The sequence below is a fragment of the Chelonoidis abingdonii genome, chromosome 19 (genome assembly GCF_003597395.2).
Source record: "Chelonoidis abingdonii isolate Lonesome George chromosome 19, CheloAbing_2.0, whole genome shotgun sequence".
Lineage (NCBI taxonomy): Eukaryota > Metazoa > Chordata > Testudines > Testudinidae > Chelonoidis > Chelonoidis abingdonii.
The window spans coordinates 24,788,615-24,801,807 of NC_133787.1; the positions used below are offsets into that span (position 1 = coordinate 24,788,615).

At 43.8% G+C, this 13,193-nt stretch overlaps 1 protein-coding gene across 3 annotated transcripts in view; it reads right to left on the minus strand.

Annotated features, from left to right (window-relative positions):
• GARRE1 (granule associated Rac and RHOG effector 1) overlaps positions 1–13,193 on the minus strand; it is a 105,652-nt gene that overhangs the window by 66,244 nt on the left and 26,215 nt on the right. The gene's annotated exons all lie outside the window — the stretch shown is intronic.

Genomic DNA, 13,193 nt, shown 5'->3' on the forward strand with positions numbered 1-13,193 from the left:
AACTTGTAAAGCGGCGAGGGCCACATTACTCCAAAGAAAACAGCTGAGGGCCGAAACCTCCCAGCCCCACAGAAACACCCCGCCCCAGGGGCGCCCAGCCCTGCAGAAACAAACCCTCCTTCCCCAGCGCCGCCCCACCAAAACAGCTGTAGCCAAAAAGGAAGGTTGGGGGTGGGGATGTGATACTTTATTTTAAATCAACCAGGGGCTCCCAGCTGAAGAGGTGGCTGGGAGCCCTCAGGGTCAAATTAAAGGGCCTGGGGCTTCGGCGGCTGGGGGAACCCGGCAGGGCCAGCTCTAGGTTTTTTGCTGCCCCAAGCAAAAAAAAATTTGGCTGCCCCCCGTCCCAGCCCTGGGTTCCCCCCTGTATCCTCCTGCTGCCCCAGTTCTGGGCTCTCCCCCTACCCACCCACACACACCCCCTGCTGCCCCAGCCCTGGTCTCCCCCCGACCAGTGCCGCCCACACACACCTCCTGCCGCCCCACCAGTGACCCAGGGCTAACTCGCTCCCAGGGTGGGTCATTCAGCAGGAATTTTGGATGTGCACAAAACACAGACAGGATTAGTTCCCATATGGTTATAAAGCTGTAGTAAAGTGGAACAATTTTCAGCTTGTGTGATTGGAGGATATCTGGATGCACATTATCAGACTGTCCTCCATAAATAAGGAAAAGTTGAGGAGCCTTAATTATTCTTTTGTTCCACTCTTTCTATGGGGATTTTGCCGATGCAATATCACTGTCTTCCTTTTAAACAAACAAAAAGGCAATGGCTGTTGAAAATAGCAATTCCAGTCCTATTAAGCATTTCTTGCTCAATTTTATCCTGCTTTTTCTACAGCAAGTTACAGAGGATCAGTATATTTGATTTGGGAGAAATGAAGTAACAGCTGCCCAAAGCTTGCCAACTGAGCTTGAGCACTCCTGAATTTTGAGGTGTTCAAATCTGGAAGGCAGGTGCTGGGGGGGCTGGCTAAGGTCCACGGAGGAGCATGGCAGCAACGTGTCTGGAGCTGCATGGAGCCAGACACGCTGGTCTGAGTGGCACGGTAAGGGGGCTGGGGTTGAGAAGGGTAGGGGGTTCCAGGGGCAGTCAAGGGACAGGGAGCAAGGGGGTGGATGGGGCGGACGTTGGGGGGGGGGGCAGTCAGGAACAGGCAGCAGTTGGATAGGCATGGAGTTTCCAGGGTTTATCAGGGGACAGGTAGGGGGTGGGTCCTGAGGGGAAGTTGAGGGGGTCTCAGGAGGGGGCAGTTGGGGCAAGGAGAAGGGAAGCTTAGATAGGGGCTGGGTCTCAAGGGGCAGTTAGGGGCAGGGTCTCGGAGGGGGCAATCGGGAACAAGGACCAGCGGCATTTAGATAGGGGTGGGGTCCTGGGGGGCAGTTAGGGGCAGGGGTCTCGGGACAGAGGTATCAGGGGACAAGGACCAACGGTGCTTAGATAGGGGGTGTCATAAAACAGATTGTTAAGGGTTAATGTCTCTTTTACCTGTAAAGGTTAACAAACAGGGAACCAAACACCTGACCAGAGACCAATCAGGAGACCAGATATTTTGAATTTGGGTGGAGGGAAGCTTGTGTGTGTGTCTTTGTCCATTGTGTGTTCTTCTCTCGGGGTCTGAGAGAGACCAGACATTACTACAGGCTCTCTAAGTTTCTGTTCAAATAGTAAGTAAAAACAGGCGGTTTAGGCTTTTTGTTGTTTTTACTCTATTTGCAATCGTGGATCTGGCTGGTTAACTTTTGTGTGTGTGGTTTGATTTGTATATTCATCTTGAAGTTACAGAGATAATTCTTTACTTTTCCTTTTTATTAAAAGATTTCTTTTTAAAGAACCTGATTGATTTTTTTCTTGTTTCCCTTGTTTTATCCCAGGGGATTGGGATAACTCACCAGGACTGGTGGGGAGACAGGAGGGGGGAGAGGTAGAATCTCTCTTTGTTTTCCTTGAATCTGTTTGCCTCTTTGTGGAAGGGAGGGACATGCTTCCTGTATTGGTGATTAAAGAGGTTGGTTCAGTATCTCTCAGGATAGCCCAGGGAGGAAAGTCTGGGAGGGGGAGCAAGGGGAATGGTTTATTTCTCTTGTTTTAAGAACCCAGGGGGGGGTCCCCAGGGAAGGTTGGGGAGATCAGAGTGCCCCAAAACACTATATTTTTGGGTGGTGGCAGTGCTATCAGATCTAAGCTGGTAATTAAGCTTACAGGAATTCATGCAGGTACCCAAAATTTAGACGTTAAGGTTCAGATTTGGGAATTACACCTTATGACAGGGGGTGTGAGTCCTGGGGGGCAGTTGGGGCAGGGGTCTGGGGAGGGGGCAATCAGCAGCCGTGGGTGGGGATTCAAAGGGCTCTGGGCTGGTTGCTGCGGGGAGCCCTGAGCCCTTTAAATCCCAGCCACGGCCCTGCTGCCAGGGCCACGGCCGGAATTCAAAGGCCTCTGGGGTGCCCGAAGCCACGGGGAGCTCTGAGCCCTTTAAATCCCAGCCGGGGCTGTGAATCTCTGCGGGCAGCCCAGAGCCCTCTGACACCCGGCCACGGCTGGGATTTAAAGGGCTTTGAGCTCCCCGCCACTGCGGGCTGCCCACAGAGTGTCATGTGCAGCGGATTTAGATCCCCCCCGCGGGCTGCTCAGTGAGGCTCCGCAGGTCGCATGTTGTGCAGGCCTGCTCTACAGCAAGGGTAGTCAATAGGTGGACCGCAGGCCAAATCCACTAGACACTTTTGAATGGACCCTGAAATCTTTTTATTTACTACTTATCATTATTGGTTTTTTAAAACAATTTTCTCTGGAGTCTGGACCTTGACTATACCTTGAACAAGAAATCTGGACTTCAACAAAAAACAATTGATTACCCCTACTCTACTGAATAGGCACACTCTTCTAAGGTGCTGACAAGGATATTAACACCAACATGTATCAGAAGTGAAATGGAATCAATATTAAATTAGCATTCAAAAGGCAAATTTCAACTCCATTTTTCCACTGATGCAATTTCAATTCTACTTTCAATCTGAACTTCTCCAGTACTCTCAGCTTCAGAATTAATAGTGCCAACAGCATTATGATTACAATTTGGATCACAAGATAATGGAATTTCTGACTGATAAGTAACATAAATAAATTTAATTCTGTACAGGTAGTTCAGCACAAAGCTTCACTACAGGGATAGTGATGTGATTCAAAAATTATAATAAAAAAAAAAAAAAAAAGAGGTAAAAAAGCAACAACAACAACAACAACAAAACAATAACCTCTTACCTTTCATAACTGTTGTTCTTTGAGATGTGTTGCTCCTGTCCATTCCATTCTAGCTAGGTGTTTGCACACCCACGTGCACAGTTGGAGATTTTTGCCTTAGTGGTATCCGTAGGGTCGGCAGTGGCACCCTCTTCGGAGCAGCCGACCCTACGCCGTCTCAGTTCCTTCTTGATAACAACTCAGACAGAGAGGTAGGAGGGTGGGAAATGGAATGGACACAAGTAACACATCTTGAAAAACAATAGTTATGAAAGATAGGTAACTGTTTTTTCTTCTTCGAGTGCTTCCACGTCAATTCCATTCTAGGTGACTCACAAGAAGTATCCCTGCAGGTGGGCTCAGAGTTCACGGTCGTGCAGCTTGCAACACTGCTCTACCAAAGCCAGCTTTGTCTTGGGCTTGCTGGGTAAGCACATAATGAGATGTACGCGTGTGGATAGATGACCAGGTATCAGCCCTGCAGATGACCAGGTATCAGGCCTACAGATATCTTGAATAAGCACTTGAGCCAGAAAGGCCACCGATGAGGCTTGTGCCCTAGTCGAGTGAGCAGTTACAATCACCGGAGGAGGCACTTTTGCCTGTTCGTAGGAAAACCAGATACAGGCAGTGATCCACAATGAAATCCTCTAGGTGGACACCGGATGACCTTTTATCCTGTCTGCTACTGTGACAAACAGCTGCATCAACTTACGAAACAGCTTGGTCCTTTCGATATAAAAGGCTAGTGCTCACCTAACGATAGAGTGCAATTTATGGTTCTCCTCAGACCCATGAGGCTTTGGAAAGAAGACTGGCAAGAACATGTCCCAGCTCATGTAAAACTGTGAAATAACCTTGGGCAGGAAAGCTGGGTGTGGCTGCACCTGGACTTTGTCCTTGAAAAACACCGTATAGGACGGTTCTGAGGTAAGTACTCTAATCTCAGAGACCCTACAAGCAAATGTTATGGCCATCAGGAATGACACCTTACAAGAGAGTAGAAGAAGGGAACAGGAAGCCAATGGCTCAAACAGGGCCCACATCCCAGCACTAGATTCAGGTCCCAACAAGGGACAAGATCCCAGACATGGGAACAGACCTCCAGACCTTTTAGGAACTGGTCCATGATCGAAGACTGACCTGTCCTAGACTAGAGGGTGAAAGACTGATATAACAGCCAAGTGGACCTTAATCAATGAAAGGGATAAGAGTCCAATCCCATCAAACAGGAGGTCCTGGATTGAGGACTGCATCTCCTGGGATAGACCCATGGTCTGAAGCCAAGAATTGCGCCTCATGACCACTACTGAAGCGACTACCCTGGGCGCCGAATTATCTGCGTCCCACACCATTTGAAGGGAGTAGCATGCCGCTGTAGTACCCTCCTCAACAAGGACCCCGAATTCTTGGGGTGAGTTCTGGAGCAGGGAGTCCCTGAATTTATGGAAGGAGTCCCATAAGTTAAAGTTATGTCTCCCGAAAAGTGCTTGGTTGTTTGCGACCCTGAACTGAAGGCTGGCTGTGGAATACATTTTCCTTCCAAAAAGGTCCAGCCTCTTGGCCTCTTTATTTTTGGGAGTAGAATTAGATTGCCCGTCTTTCTTGTTGGCCTCAGAAACAACCAACAACCCCGAGGGAGGGTAGGTGTACAAATACTCAAACCCCTTGGCTGTGACAAAATATTTCTTTTCAGCCCTCATGGAGGTGGGCATGGTTCAGGATGGAGTTTGCCAGAGTACTTTGGCAATCTTTAGGACCCCATCGTGCACAAGGAGCACGGCACATGCAGGGGTTGATGTGGAGAGCACATTAAACAAGGTTTCTGATTGCTCTGCCATTTCCTCCACCTATAGGCCTAAGTTCATGGCCACCCTTCGGAGCAGGGCTTGGTGAGCGCCTTAAAATCGTTTGGTGGGCCAGCATGGGAGGGCTCAGCAACTGGAGAGGATGAAGATGACTGGACCACCAGGGGAGGGTCCAGGGCTTCATCCCTCATGTGGGAAGGTTTTGTGGTGGACACTTGCTCCTCCACCCCGGCATCCGATTGCATTTCTCACACCATTCCTGTTGTTTCTCTGCAGTGGCAACTGACACTTGGTTCAAAGGAGGTACTGTCATAATTGGCATGCTCCAGGAACTCCAGTATGGCCATTGCGCCAGTCACTGACACTGCTGCCAAGATGACATCGTGGAGGTGGACACAGACTCAGGTGCCAAGTCACGCCGTTCTACCTTGGTGAGTGGCTGAACTCCCTTTCCGTGCCAGAAGAATCCCCTTCCAATGACCACAGTGAGGCCATCGATGCCTGAGTCTGGTGGCTAACCATCGTTGTAGGTGAACGATGTCTTGAATAAGCAGATCAGTGCCGGGAGCAATGGGATTGGGATCTTGCTGGGGAACATTACCACAGTCTAGGTGTCAGCAACCCATATCGTCAAGACAGTTAGTGGGAGGATAACCAGTACCAGCCACAAGGTGACAGATATCTCCGTCTGGATGAACCTCGTCAACAGGGTGGAGACCAGGAGCACGGTTCTGACAATCCAAAGCCACAAACCGATGACCTGGATTGACACAGACATCTGAGGTGCGGTGATTGAGAGCACTGCCTCGGCTCCGGAGACCAGGGGCAAATCGCTTGCCCTCTGGGAGGTTGTTACGGCTGGCTTTCCCTTGTAGGGAGCCTTTGCTAGGGTCATGGCAAGACGCAGTGACAGCTGCGCTAGGAGACTAGGCTTTGCTCTCTGGAAACTGGGAGGACCTGGGAACGCAGCGGCTCTGCTAAGAGTCTGGGACTGTACCACTTACTGGAGTTGGTGGTGGACCTCTCAGGAGGCTAGAAAGCCCAATGGGGAGGCACCCCCAGTGGTTCCAGGGCGGGTGGGCAGTCCAAACAGGGTCCTTTATCCAACGTCCCTTGTTTTTTCTTGCTCGGTGCCAAGTCATGCTTCTTCAGTTTCTTCTTAGGCACCGGTGAAGGGGAGCAGTGCCAGGTATAACCCGGCGCTGGGGATGCACTGCACAATGAGGTAGAAGTACTGGGAGTCGAGTCTGGCCAGGACAGCTCCAAAGTCGGCCGGAGAGCCACCACCATGAGGAGGGCCCTCAAACAGATGTTGCGTTCCTTCTAAGTCTTGGGACGAAAGTTCTGACAGGTATGACACATTTATTTTACATGTGATTCCCCAAGCACTTCAGGCAGCTGCTATGGGGCTCATTAACAGGCATAAGCCCTGTGCTGACTGTAACAGGCCTAAAACCTGGAGACCAGGGCATGCCCCGCCTGGGGCAAAGTCCCCCCAGGGACCTTAACTAAGGCCTGGCCTACACTACAGGCCTAAGTCGACCTAAATTACGAAACTCAGCTATGTGAGTCAACGTAGCTTAGGTCGCCTTACTGCGGGCATCTACACCGCACTGGGTTGATGGAAGAAAGTCTCCCATTGACTTACCTTACACTTCTCGTTCCAGTGGAGTACCAGAGTCGATAGGAGAGTGATCACTAGACCTGCTAAATCGACCCCCAGTGGATTGATCGCTGGTAAGTGTAGACATACCCTTACTAACTACAATGCTTAACAACTACTTCACTAAGCTAACTACTGTCAACAAAAATATTTACAAAACACTAAAACACAAATCAAAAGAGAAACCACTAACCACTTGCTAGGCAAGGGAAAGAAGCGCAAGCAGGAAGGAACAGAGGGCATAGGGCTGGCGGCACCTAATATACTGACACATAAGCACAGCACTCAAGAGGGTGCCACAGCTGACCCTATGGATACCGCTAAGGCAAAAATCACTGATGACTGTGCACGCGGGCATGCACACACCTAGAATGGAATCGACATGAGCAAAACTCGAAGGACATATGCAGGCTACACAAGTTCAAAATGACAGATTTTTGAAGGTAACTGTCATAAGCATAGTAATAACCAACCTATTGACTGTCAACCTGGTAACGTCTGTAAAAAGTTACAATATAGAGCTATTTATGTCCTTCTCAAACATTAGTTATCTGTATAATAAATATTTAACATAAAAGAGAAGTACATTTTGTTTTACACACCTTTTCTAATTTAACTGTCTTGAAAGCAATTTTACCTTTTGTTAAGATAAACTACTAGTAATTTCCTTGCCTAGTTTTTGGCTGGTGCAAGATACTTTTTAACAAGTAGTAATTTTGATTCAAGTAGTAAAATAAGTTGTTCACCTTAACAGAGTAAAAGACAAATGTAATCAGACCTGTAATTAGTAAGCAAGTTTATCTGTAAATATTTCAAATTTATATCAACAGATATAAAAATGAAGGTCTAGCAACTACAAGTGGGTTTTAGTGAATTTACTATGCTAGCTCTCCAACCATGACTTCCACTTCACAGAACTTCGCCAGTGATAGAAAATTAAGGGGAAAAGGTTAGTTCAGACAAAGCCATAGTATCACTACTGCTAAAATATGGCTGGGTTTTAAATGTTCTTGGGTGATGGAATAGCTTTGTTGGATCTCTAAAGCGACCTTCCCAAAACAAGCCAATATTAACTCCTTTGTGCTAATGATTTTACTTTGGCTATCTGATATTTGTTTTATAATATTGATCAGTGGTAACAGATATCTTACAAAAATAGATAAGAGACAAAACCCTGCCCTGAAAAGCTGCTATCAATAGAAGCTTCAGGATTTTAGTGGAGGAGGATGGAGGAAGACCAAACACTTTGTAGGAGTCTTCTCCATAACTTGAGAATTAGTCCAGTCCATTGAAAGCCATTACTGAGTAGTTTGTTCAGCAGTTAGCTTCTGAAATACTGCAGTACTTTCAAGCTATCATTCCATGATAGCTTTAGAGGCAGCATTTTACAGATACTTTGTTTAATCTGGCAATATGAGCAAAAGTAAGTCCCTAGTGCCCTTATCAAAGCATCTTAAAACATACCACCTCCTGTTATCTATGATACGTATGATACATGCATCTAGAACTTGAGTTTCTTCTTTCATATTTATTTTGCTTAAAATAACTGCTTGTATGAAACAACAGATTACAAAGTAATCTGGAAGGTATTACTATTCATGACTAATTTATTACAGTTTTTCCGTACATAAAAGATCAGCTAATCCATTACACTTAAACTGCACAGATAGGTCCCCGACGAAGCACTAGTAATAGTACATCCTCCATTAATGGCTGAAGGAAGAGAAGGAAAAATAACCCTTATTTTTAAAACGTTTTCAACAAAAAAACTTTTTGCCAATAAGAACAGTGTATTTGCTGCAGTAATGGCTCACAACTAAGAATAGCAGAGCTCCCCTAAAAAGAAACAACGAGGAGTCCGGTGGCACCTTAAAGACTATCATATCTGTTAGTCTTTAAGGCGTCACTGGACTCCTCATTGTTTTTGTGGATACAGACTAACACAGCTATCCCTCTGATCCTAAAAAGAAAGACTATTGGCCTAACTCTGCTGATGCTTCGGAAGAAGAAAATTCATGAAGTTTAAATACTACTATAAACATTCATTTGGCACCCATCATCATGGTATTTAGGTCCTTTCCTACGGCTTCTGCTCTCTGCTAGACTCTCATGAAGTTAATGGTTTAACTTTACTGCTCTCAAGATAGGTTGTTCAATTGTTTACTATCACATCAAACCACAAAAATCCTCAAAATGTCTAATTCAATTAATTTAACACAGAAAAGTCATGGAATCCATGGACTCCCTTAACAACAGTCCAAACATAACTGATTTAGCAGGGTTGAACCATAAGTATGCATCCATTTTTGCCTATAGCATGACAGAACCACCAACTGCAAAGTACTAACTTACAAATTTAATAAAGAAATTAAGTATACCTGACCAGCTTATTCTATTTGTCATTGAACGTTTCCACTCCAAAAATCACACTATTTTCTAACTGAAAAGATGCCAGAGAGCCCCCCTCCTGTACCAGAGTTACAAAACCACTTCCTTTCAAAACAAATTTCCATTTAAACCCAGCCTCACAGGCAGCAAATTGTGGAAACTAGTGAACCCACAATAAGAGTCATAGGTGCTGAAACTAGGTGTGTTGGGGATGCTGCCGTTTTCTCTGGCTTGAAGTGGTTTCCATCACATACAGGGTTTTACAGTTTGGGTCAATGGCTCTCAGCACCCCCACTATACAAATTGTTAAAGTACCCATGATAAGAGTCTATCTGATGCTAGATTGTTCTCCATCCTGTCTTCTCTGATTAATACTGAATTTCTCCAGTCCAGGAAACAGGAAGGTCCAGGATTGTTTGTCCCTTCTAAGATCAAAATATGACCGGAGCAAACAATACCAAAGCCTCAACTTTTTCTCTCATTCTTTTAATTATGAAACCCTATACTTCATGCATAGGCTTCAGGAAATGAAAGGCAAGAAAAAGGAGAGGACTGTGGGTCAAATAACCAAATTCAAGTACTATTGTAAGTAGTCAGTCCCACTGCCTTATATAATCATAGAAAAATGTGAGAAAGTGGTTACTTAGACTCTGCGTACCCTGAGCCTTAGCAGCGCTGGAACTAAGGGCTTGTCATCATGGCCATGCGGCAGACTACGGGGGTATGAACTGCAGCACACACTGATGTACTGTTGTAACTATCCCGTGTAGACCTTGCTAGCACAAACTAAAGGGTAACTAGTTCACATTAATATAATCCTATAACAAACTATGAACCTTTTAGTTTGTGCTAGCAAGGTCTACAGTTCATAGACTCATAGACTCATAGGTCAGAAGGGACCAATATGATCATCTAGTCTGACCTCCTGCACAAAGCAGGCCACAGAACCCTACCCATCCACTTCTATACAACCCCTAACCTATGTCCGAGTTATTGAAGTCTTCAAATTGTGGTTTGAAGACCTCAAGCTGCAGAGATTCCACCAGCAAGCGACCCATGCCCTATGCTGCAGAGGAAGGCGAAAAACCTCCAGGGCCTCTGCCCAATCTGCCCTGGAGGAAATTCCTTCCCGACCCCAAATATGGCGATCAGCTAAACCTGAGTATTGGGCAAGATTCACCAGCCAGCACTAAGGAAAGATTCATGCTGCAGTAAACTTCAGATCCATCCCATCCAACATCCATTGAGCAGATTTATCTGCTGATAATCCAAGATCAATTGCCCAAATTAAACTATCCTATCATATCATCCCTTCCATAAACTTATCAAGCTTAGTCTTAAAGCCAGATATGTCTTTTGCCCCCACTACACCCCTACAATACGTCAGTGTGTGCTGCAGTTCATACCCCATAGTCTGCTCTACAGGGAAATGTAAACAAGCCCTTAGTCTAAGCAAAAAAAAGTTCTGCAAAGCTACTGATGATTTCTGACTGCTGCGCTGACTTTACTAAGGGCCAGTTTTTGATAACCATGCTCAAACATGATACTATACAACTAGTCCCATTTTAAGAAAATGGTTTAATGGGACTACTTATAGAGTGAATTGGTCTTCTACAGGAGTAAGAGTCACAGTAGTTGGTCCTTAGAAGTATTCCAACACACTCTGGAGATGCCTCAATCACTTCATTATATGAAAAGCCTTAGGGAAGGATCACTTCCTATGAGGAAAACTGTATTTACTGAACAAAGATGACTTATTTAAGGATATTTAGAAAGTTGTACAGATTACATGCAAACCTGATGCTGCTCCACAGAAATTTAATTCATCATCATTTTATAGTTTGACACAAACTCATATAGAGCAGAGAATCTGGGTTAAGATTATATTATGCAGGAAAAGTGACTTAATGCATAAGATTCTGATACCAAAGTTTCTATGGAATCAGTTTAGTGTTATTAATTTGTGGAAAGTGTTATATGGATAGTGAGACAGTGTAGCCTTACTTTGTGATATATATCAAAGCAGAAAGTTCCAATACTGAACACTGGGAATCGTGGTAGAGTATCTGAGGTCAAAGAAAGCACTTTAACAGGTTTACTATTTAGGTCAGTGGCTCTCAAACAGTGGCTCAAACTTTTTCTTTCACATAGCAAACCTCTGAGTGCGACCCCCCGTTATAAATAAAAAACACTTTTTTATATATTTAAGTGGGACTTTTCTAGACAGCACAGAAATTAATTTTCATAAATATAGATTAAATATTTACATAGTTTACATTATTTTTATGTGATTATACACACCTAAGTGAGCACTTCTATTGAAACAGTTGCTAAATCTCTAAGCCATATTTTTAGATGGACTGATTTTAGTTAGTGCATTCCCATGGCATGTTTTATAATAGACATGACCTTTAGAAGTCAGGCTCTTCTTTAATGAGTTCAGTTTTGTTATACCTTTTAGCTCTTATTTCTATTACATAGACGGATTAATAGACAAGACTTTAGTCAGTAATACATTGAAACAATGAACTGAATATAAATTATCTTCATTCAGTTAGCCATTTAAAACTCTTCAGTGAGTGGCTGGAGAGATATTTTATGTAATACATATGAACACTACAAGTTTGGGAGATAGATGGCACATAGCAAGCCTTGAATATTAAAGTAACTACAAGACTAGTAAGAGGAATGCCCTTCTCAGATGTCTGCAACAATAAGAGCAGCAGAGAAGAATCTGTCTCAACATATAAGTGCAACTCAATACCCACATAATTTTTTTCCCAAATACACATGTCTTCTGTGATTTCATTGTAATGCTGCTTAAAACTGTATCTTCCACATTCTCTTTAGACTGCACTGCATCCAGTGAAAAATTACCAAATATGATTTTTCTTTAAACAGTGTTATTTCTGATGTGTGTATGTACAAATGAAATAGCTATAGCTGCCAAATTTCCATGTATAAATTATTCACTCTACTTTTGGATATTAAACAAAATTAAACAACACAAATGTAGCAGGAAAATACTAAGCTCGATACAGAATTCTCATTCCTTGTAACAGTTTATAGGGTCTGCTTACTGTGATATTATCACCGCCCCACTATTTCCCCTCTTTAAAAACAAAACAAAACAAAAAATCCACCATCCAGGCCCTCCTGCTTCCAAGAGATATTTCTTATGGTTATCTAAATAAGAGTTCTGTACTCTGAAATAGCATGTATTCTTTTGAGTTCTAAAAATAAAAAGAGGAAAACATCATATCAGGACAATGCTGACCTCGGCACATATGTTGGCCAAAGGCCTCATGACAGTTGTGAAACATGAGCTTTTTCTTGTCAAGCTAATATAGAAATTCACGTCTCCATGCCACAACTCTTGTGTTTTGACAAGCAGACTTTCCAAATGGTTTATAGGCTTACTCTATTTGAATAGCAATAGATTCACCAGTGAACTCTTGGAGCTTTGCCCAGGAAAGCAAGCCATGTTCTACGTGAGAAAGAGAAGGACATGGTGATTAGGCCCTTCACCTCTTATGTTGAAAATTATGGAATTAGCAGAAAGACGTAATAGTGAAAAATTAAAACTAATGAGAAGTGTATTTTGACATATTACCTTTGAACATTACATTTACCGGCTTTGCTCCCTGAAATCAGCAGGAAATTCTGTCATTGTAAGGATGGCTGTATTGATTCATAGTCATTACAATATTTAAATAAACCAAAGCAGTCCAGTGCAAATATGAGCTGATTTTGATATAAAAGCAGCAAACACTACCGTTTCCCCAGGCACCTCAAACTCATGATATAAAATTACTGCAATTGGCAAGGTCATAAATAGCAGTAATTGACAGGCTACTCTGTAATTCGGTTAGCTAAGATTTCAAACAATTATTTGAACTAAGTTTTTATGATAGGCCATATTTTAGAATAATCAATACAGTGTTTTATTGCTGTCCTCACATTCAGGACATAATCTGCTAGTTTCATTATGTTAATGAAGTATCTAAAATGGACTTCAACAGCTGATGAAGGTACTATTGGGTGACATAGAAGCCTGAGATTTCAGAGACTAAACCCCTTAAAATAGTAGTAT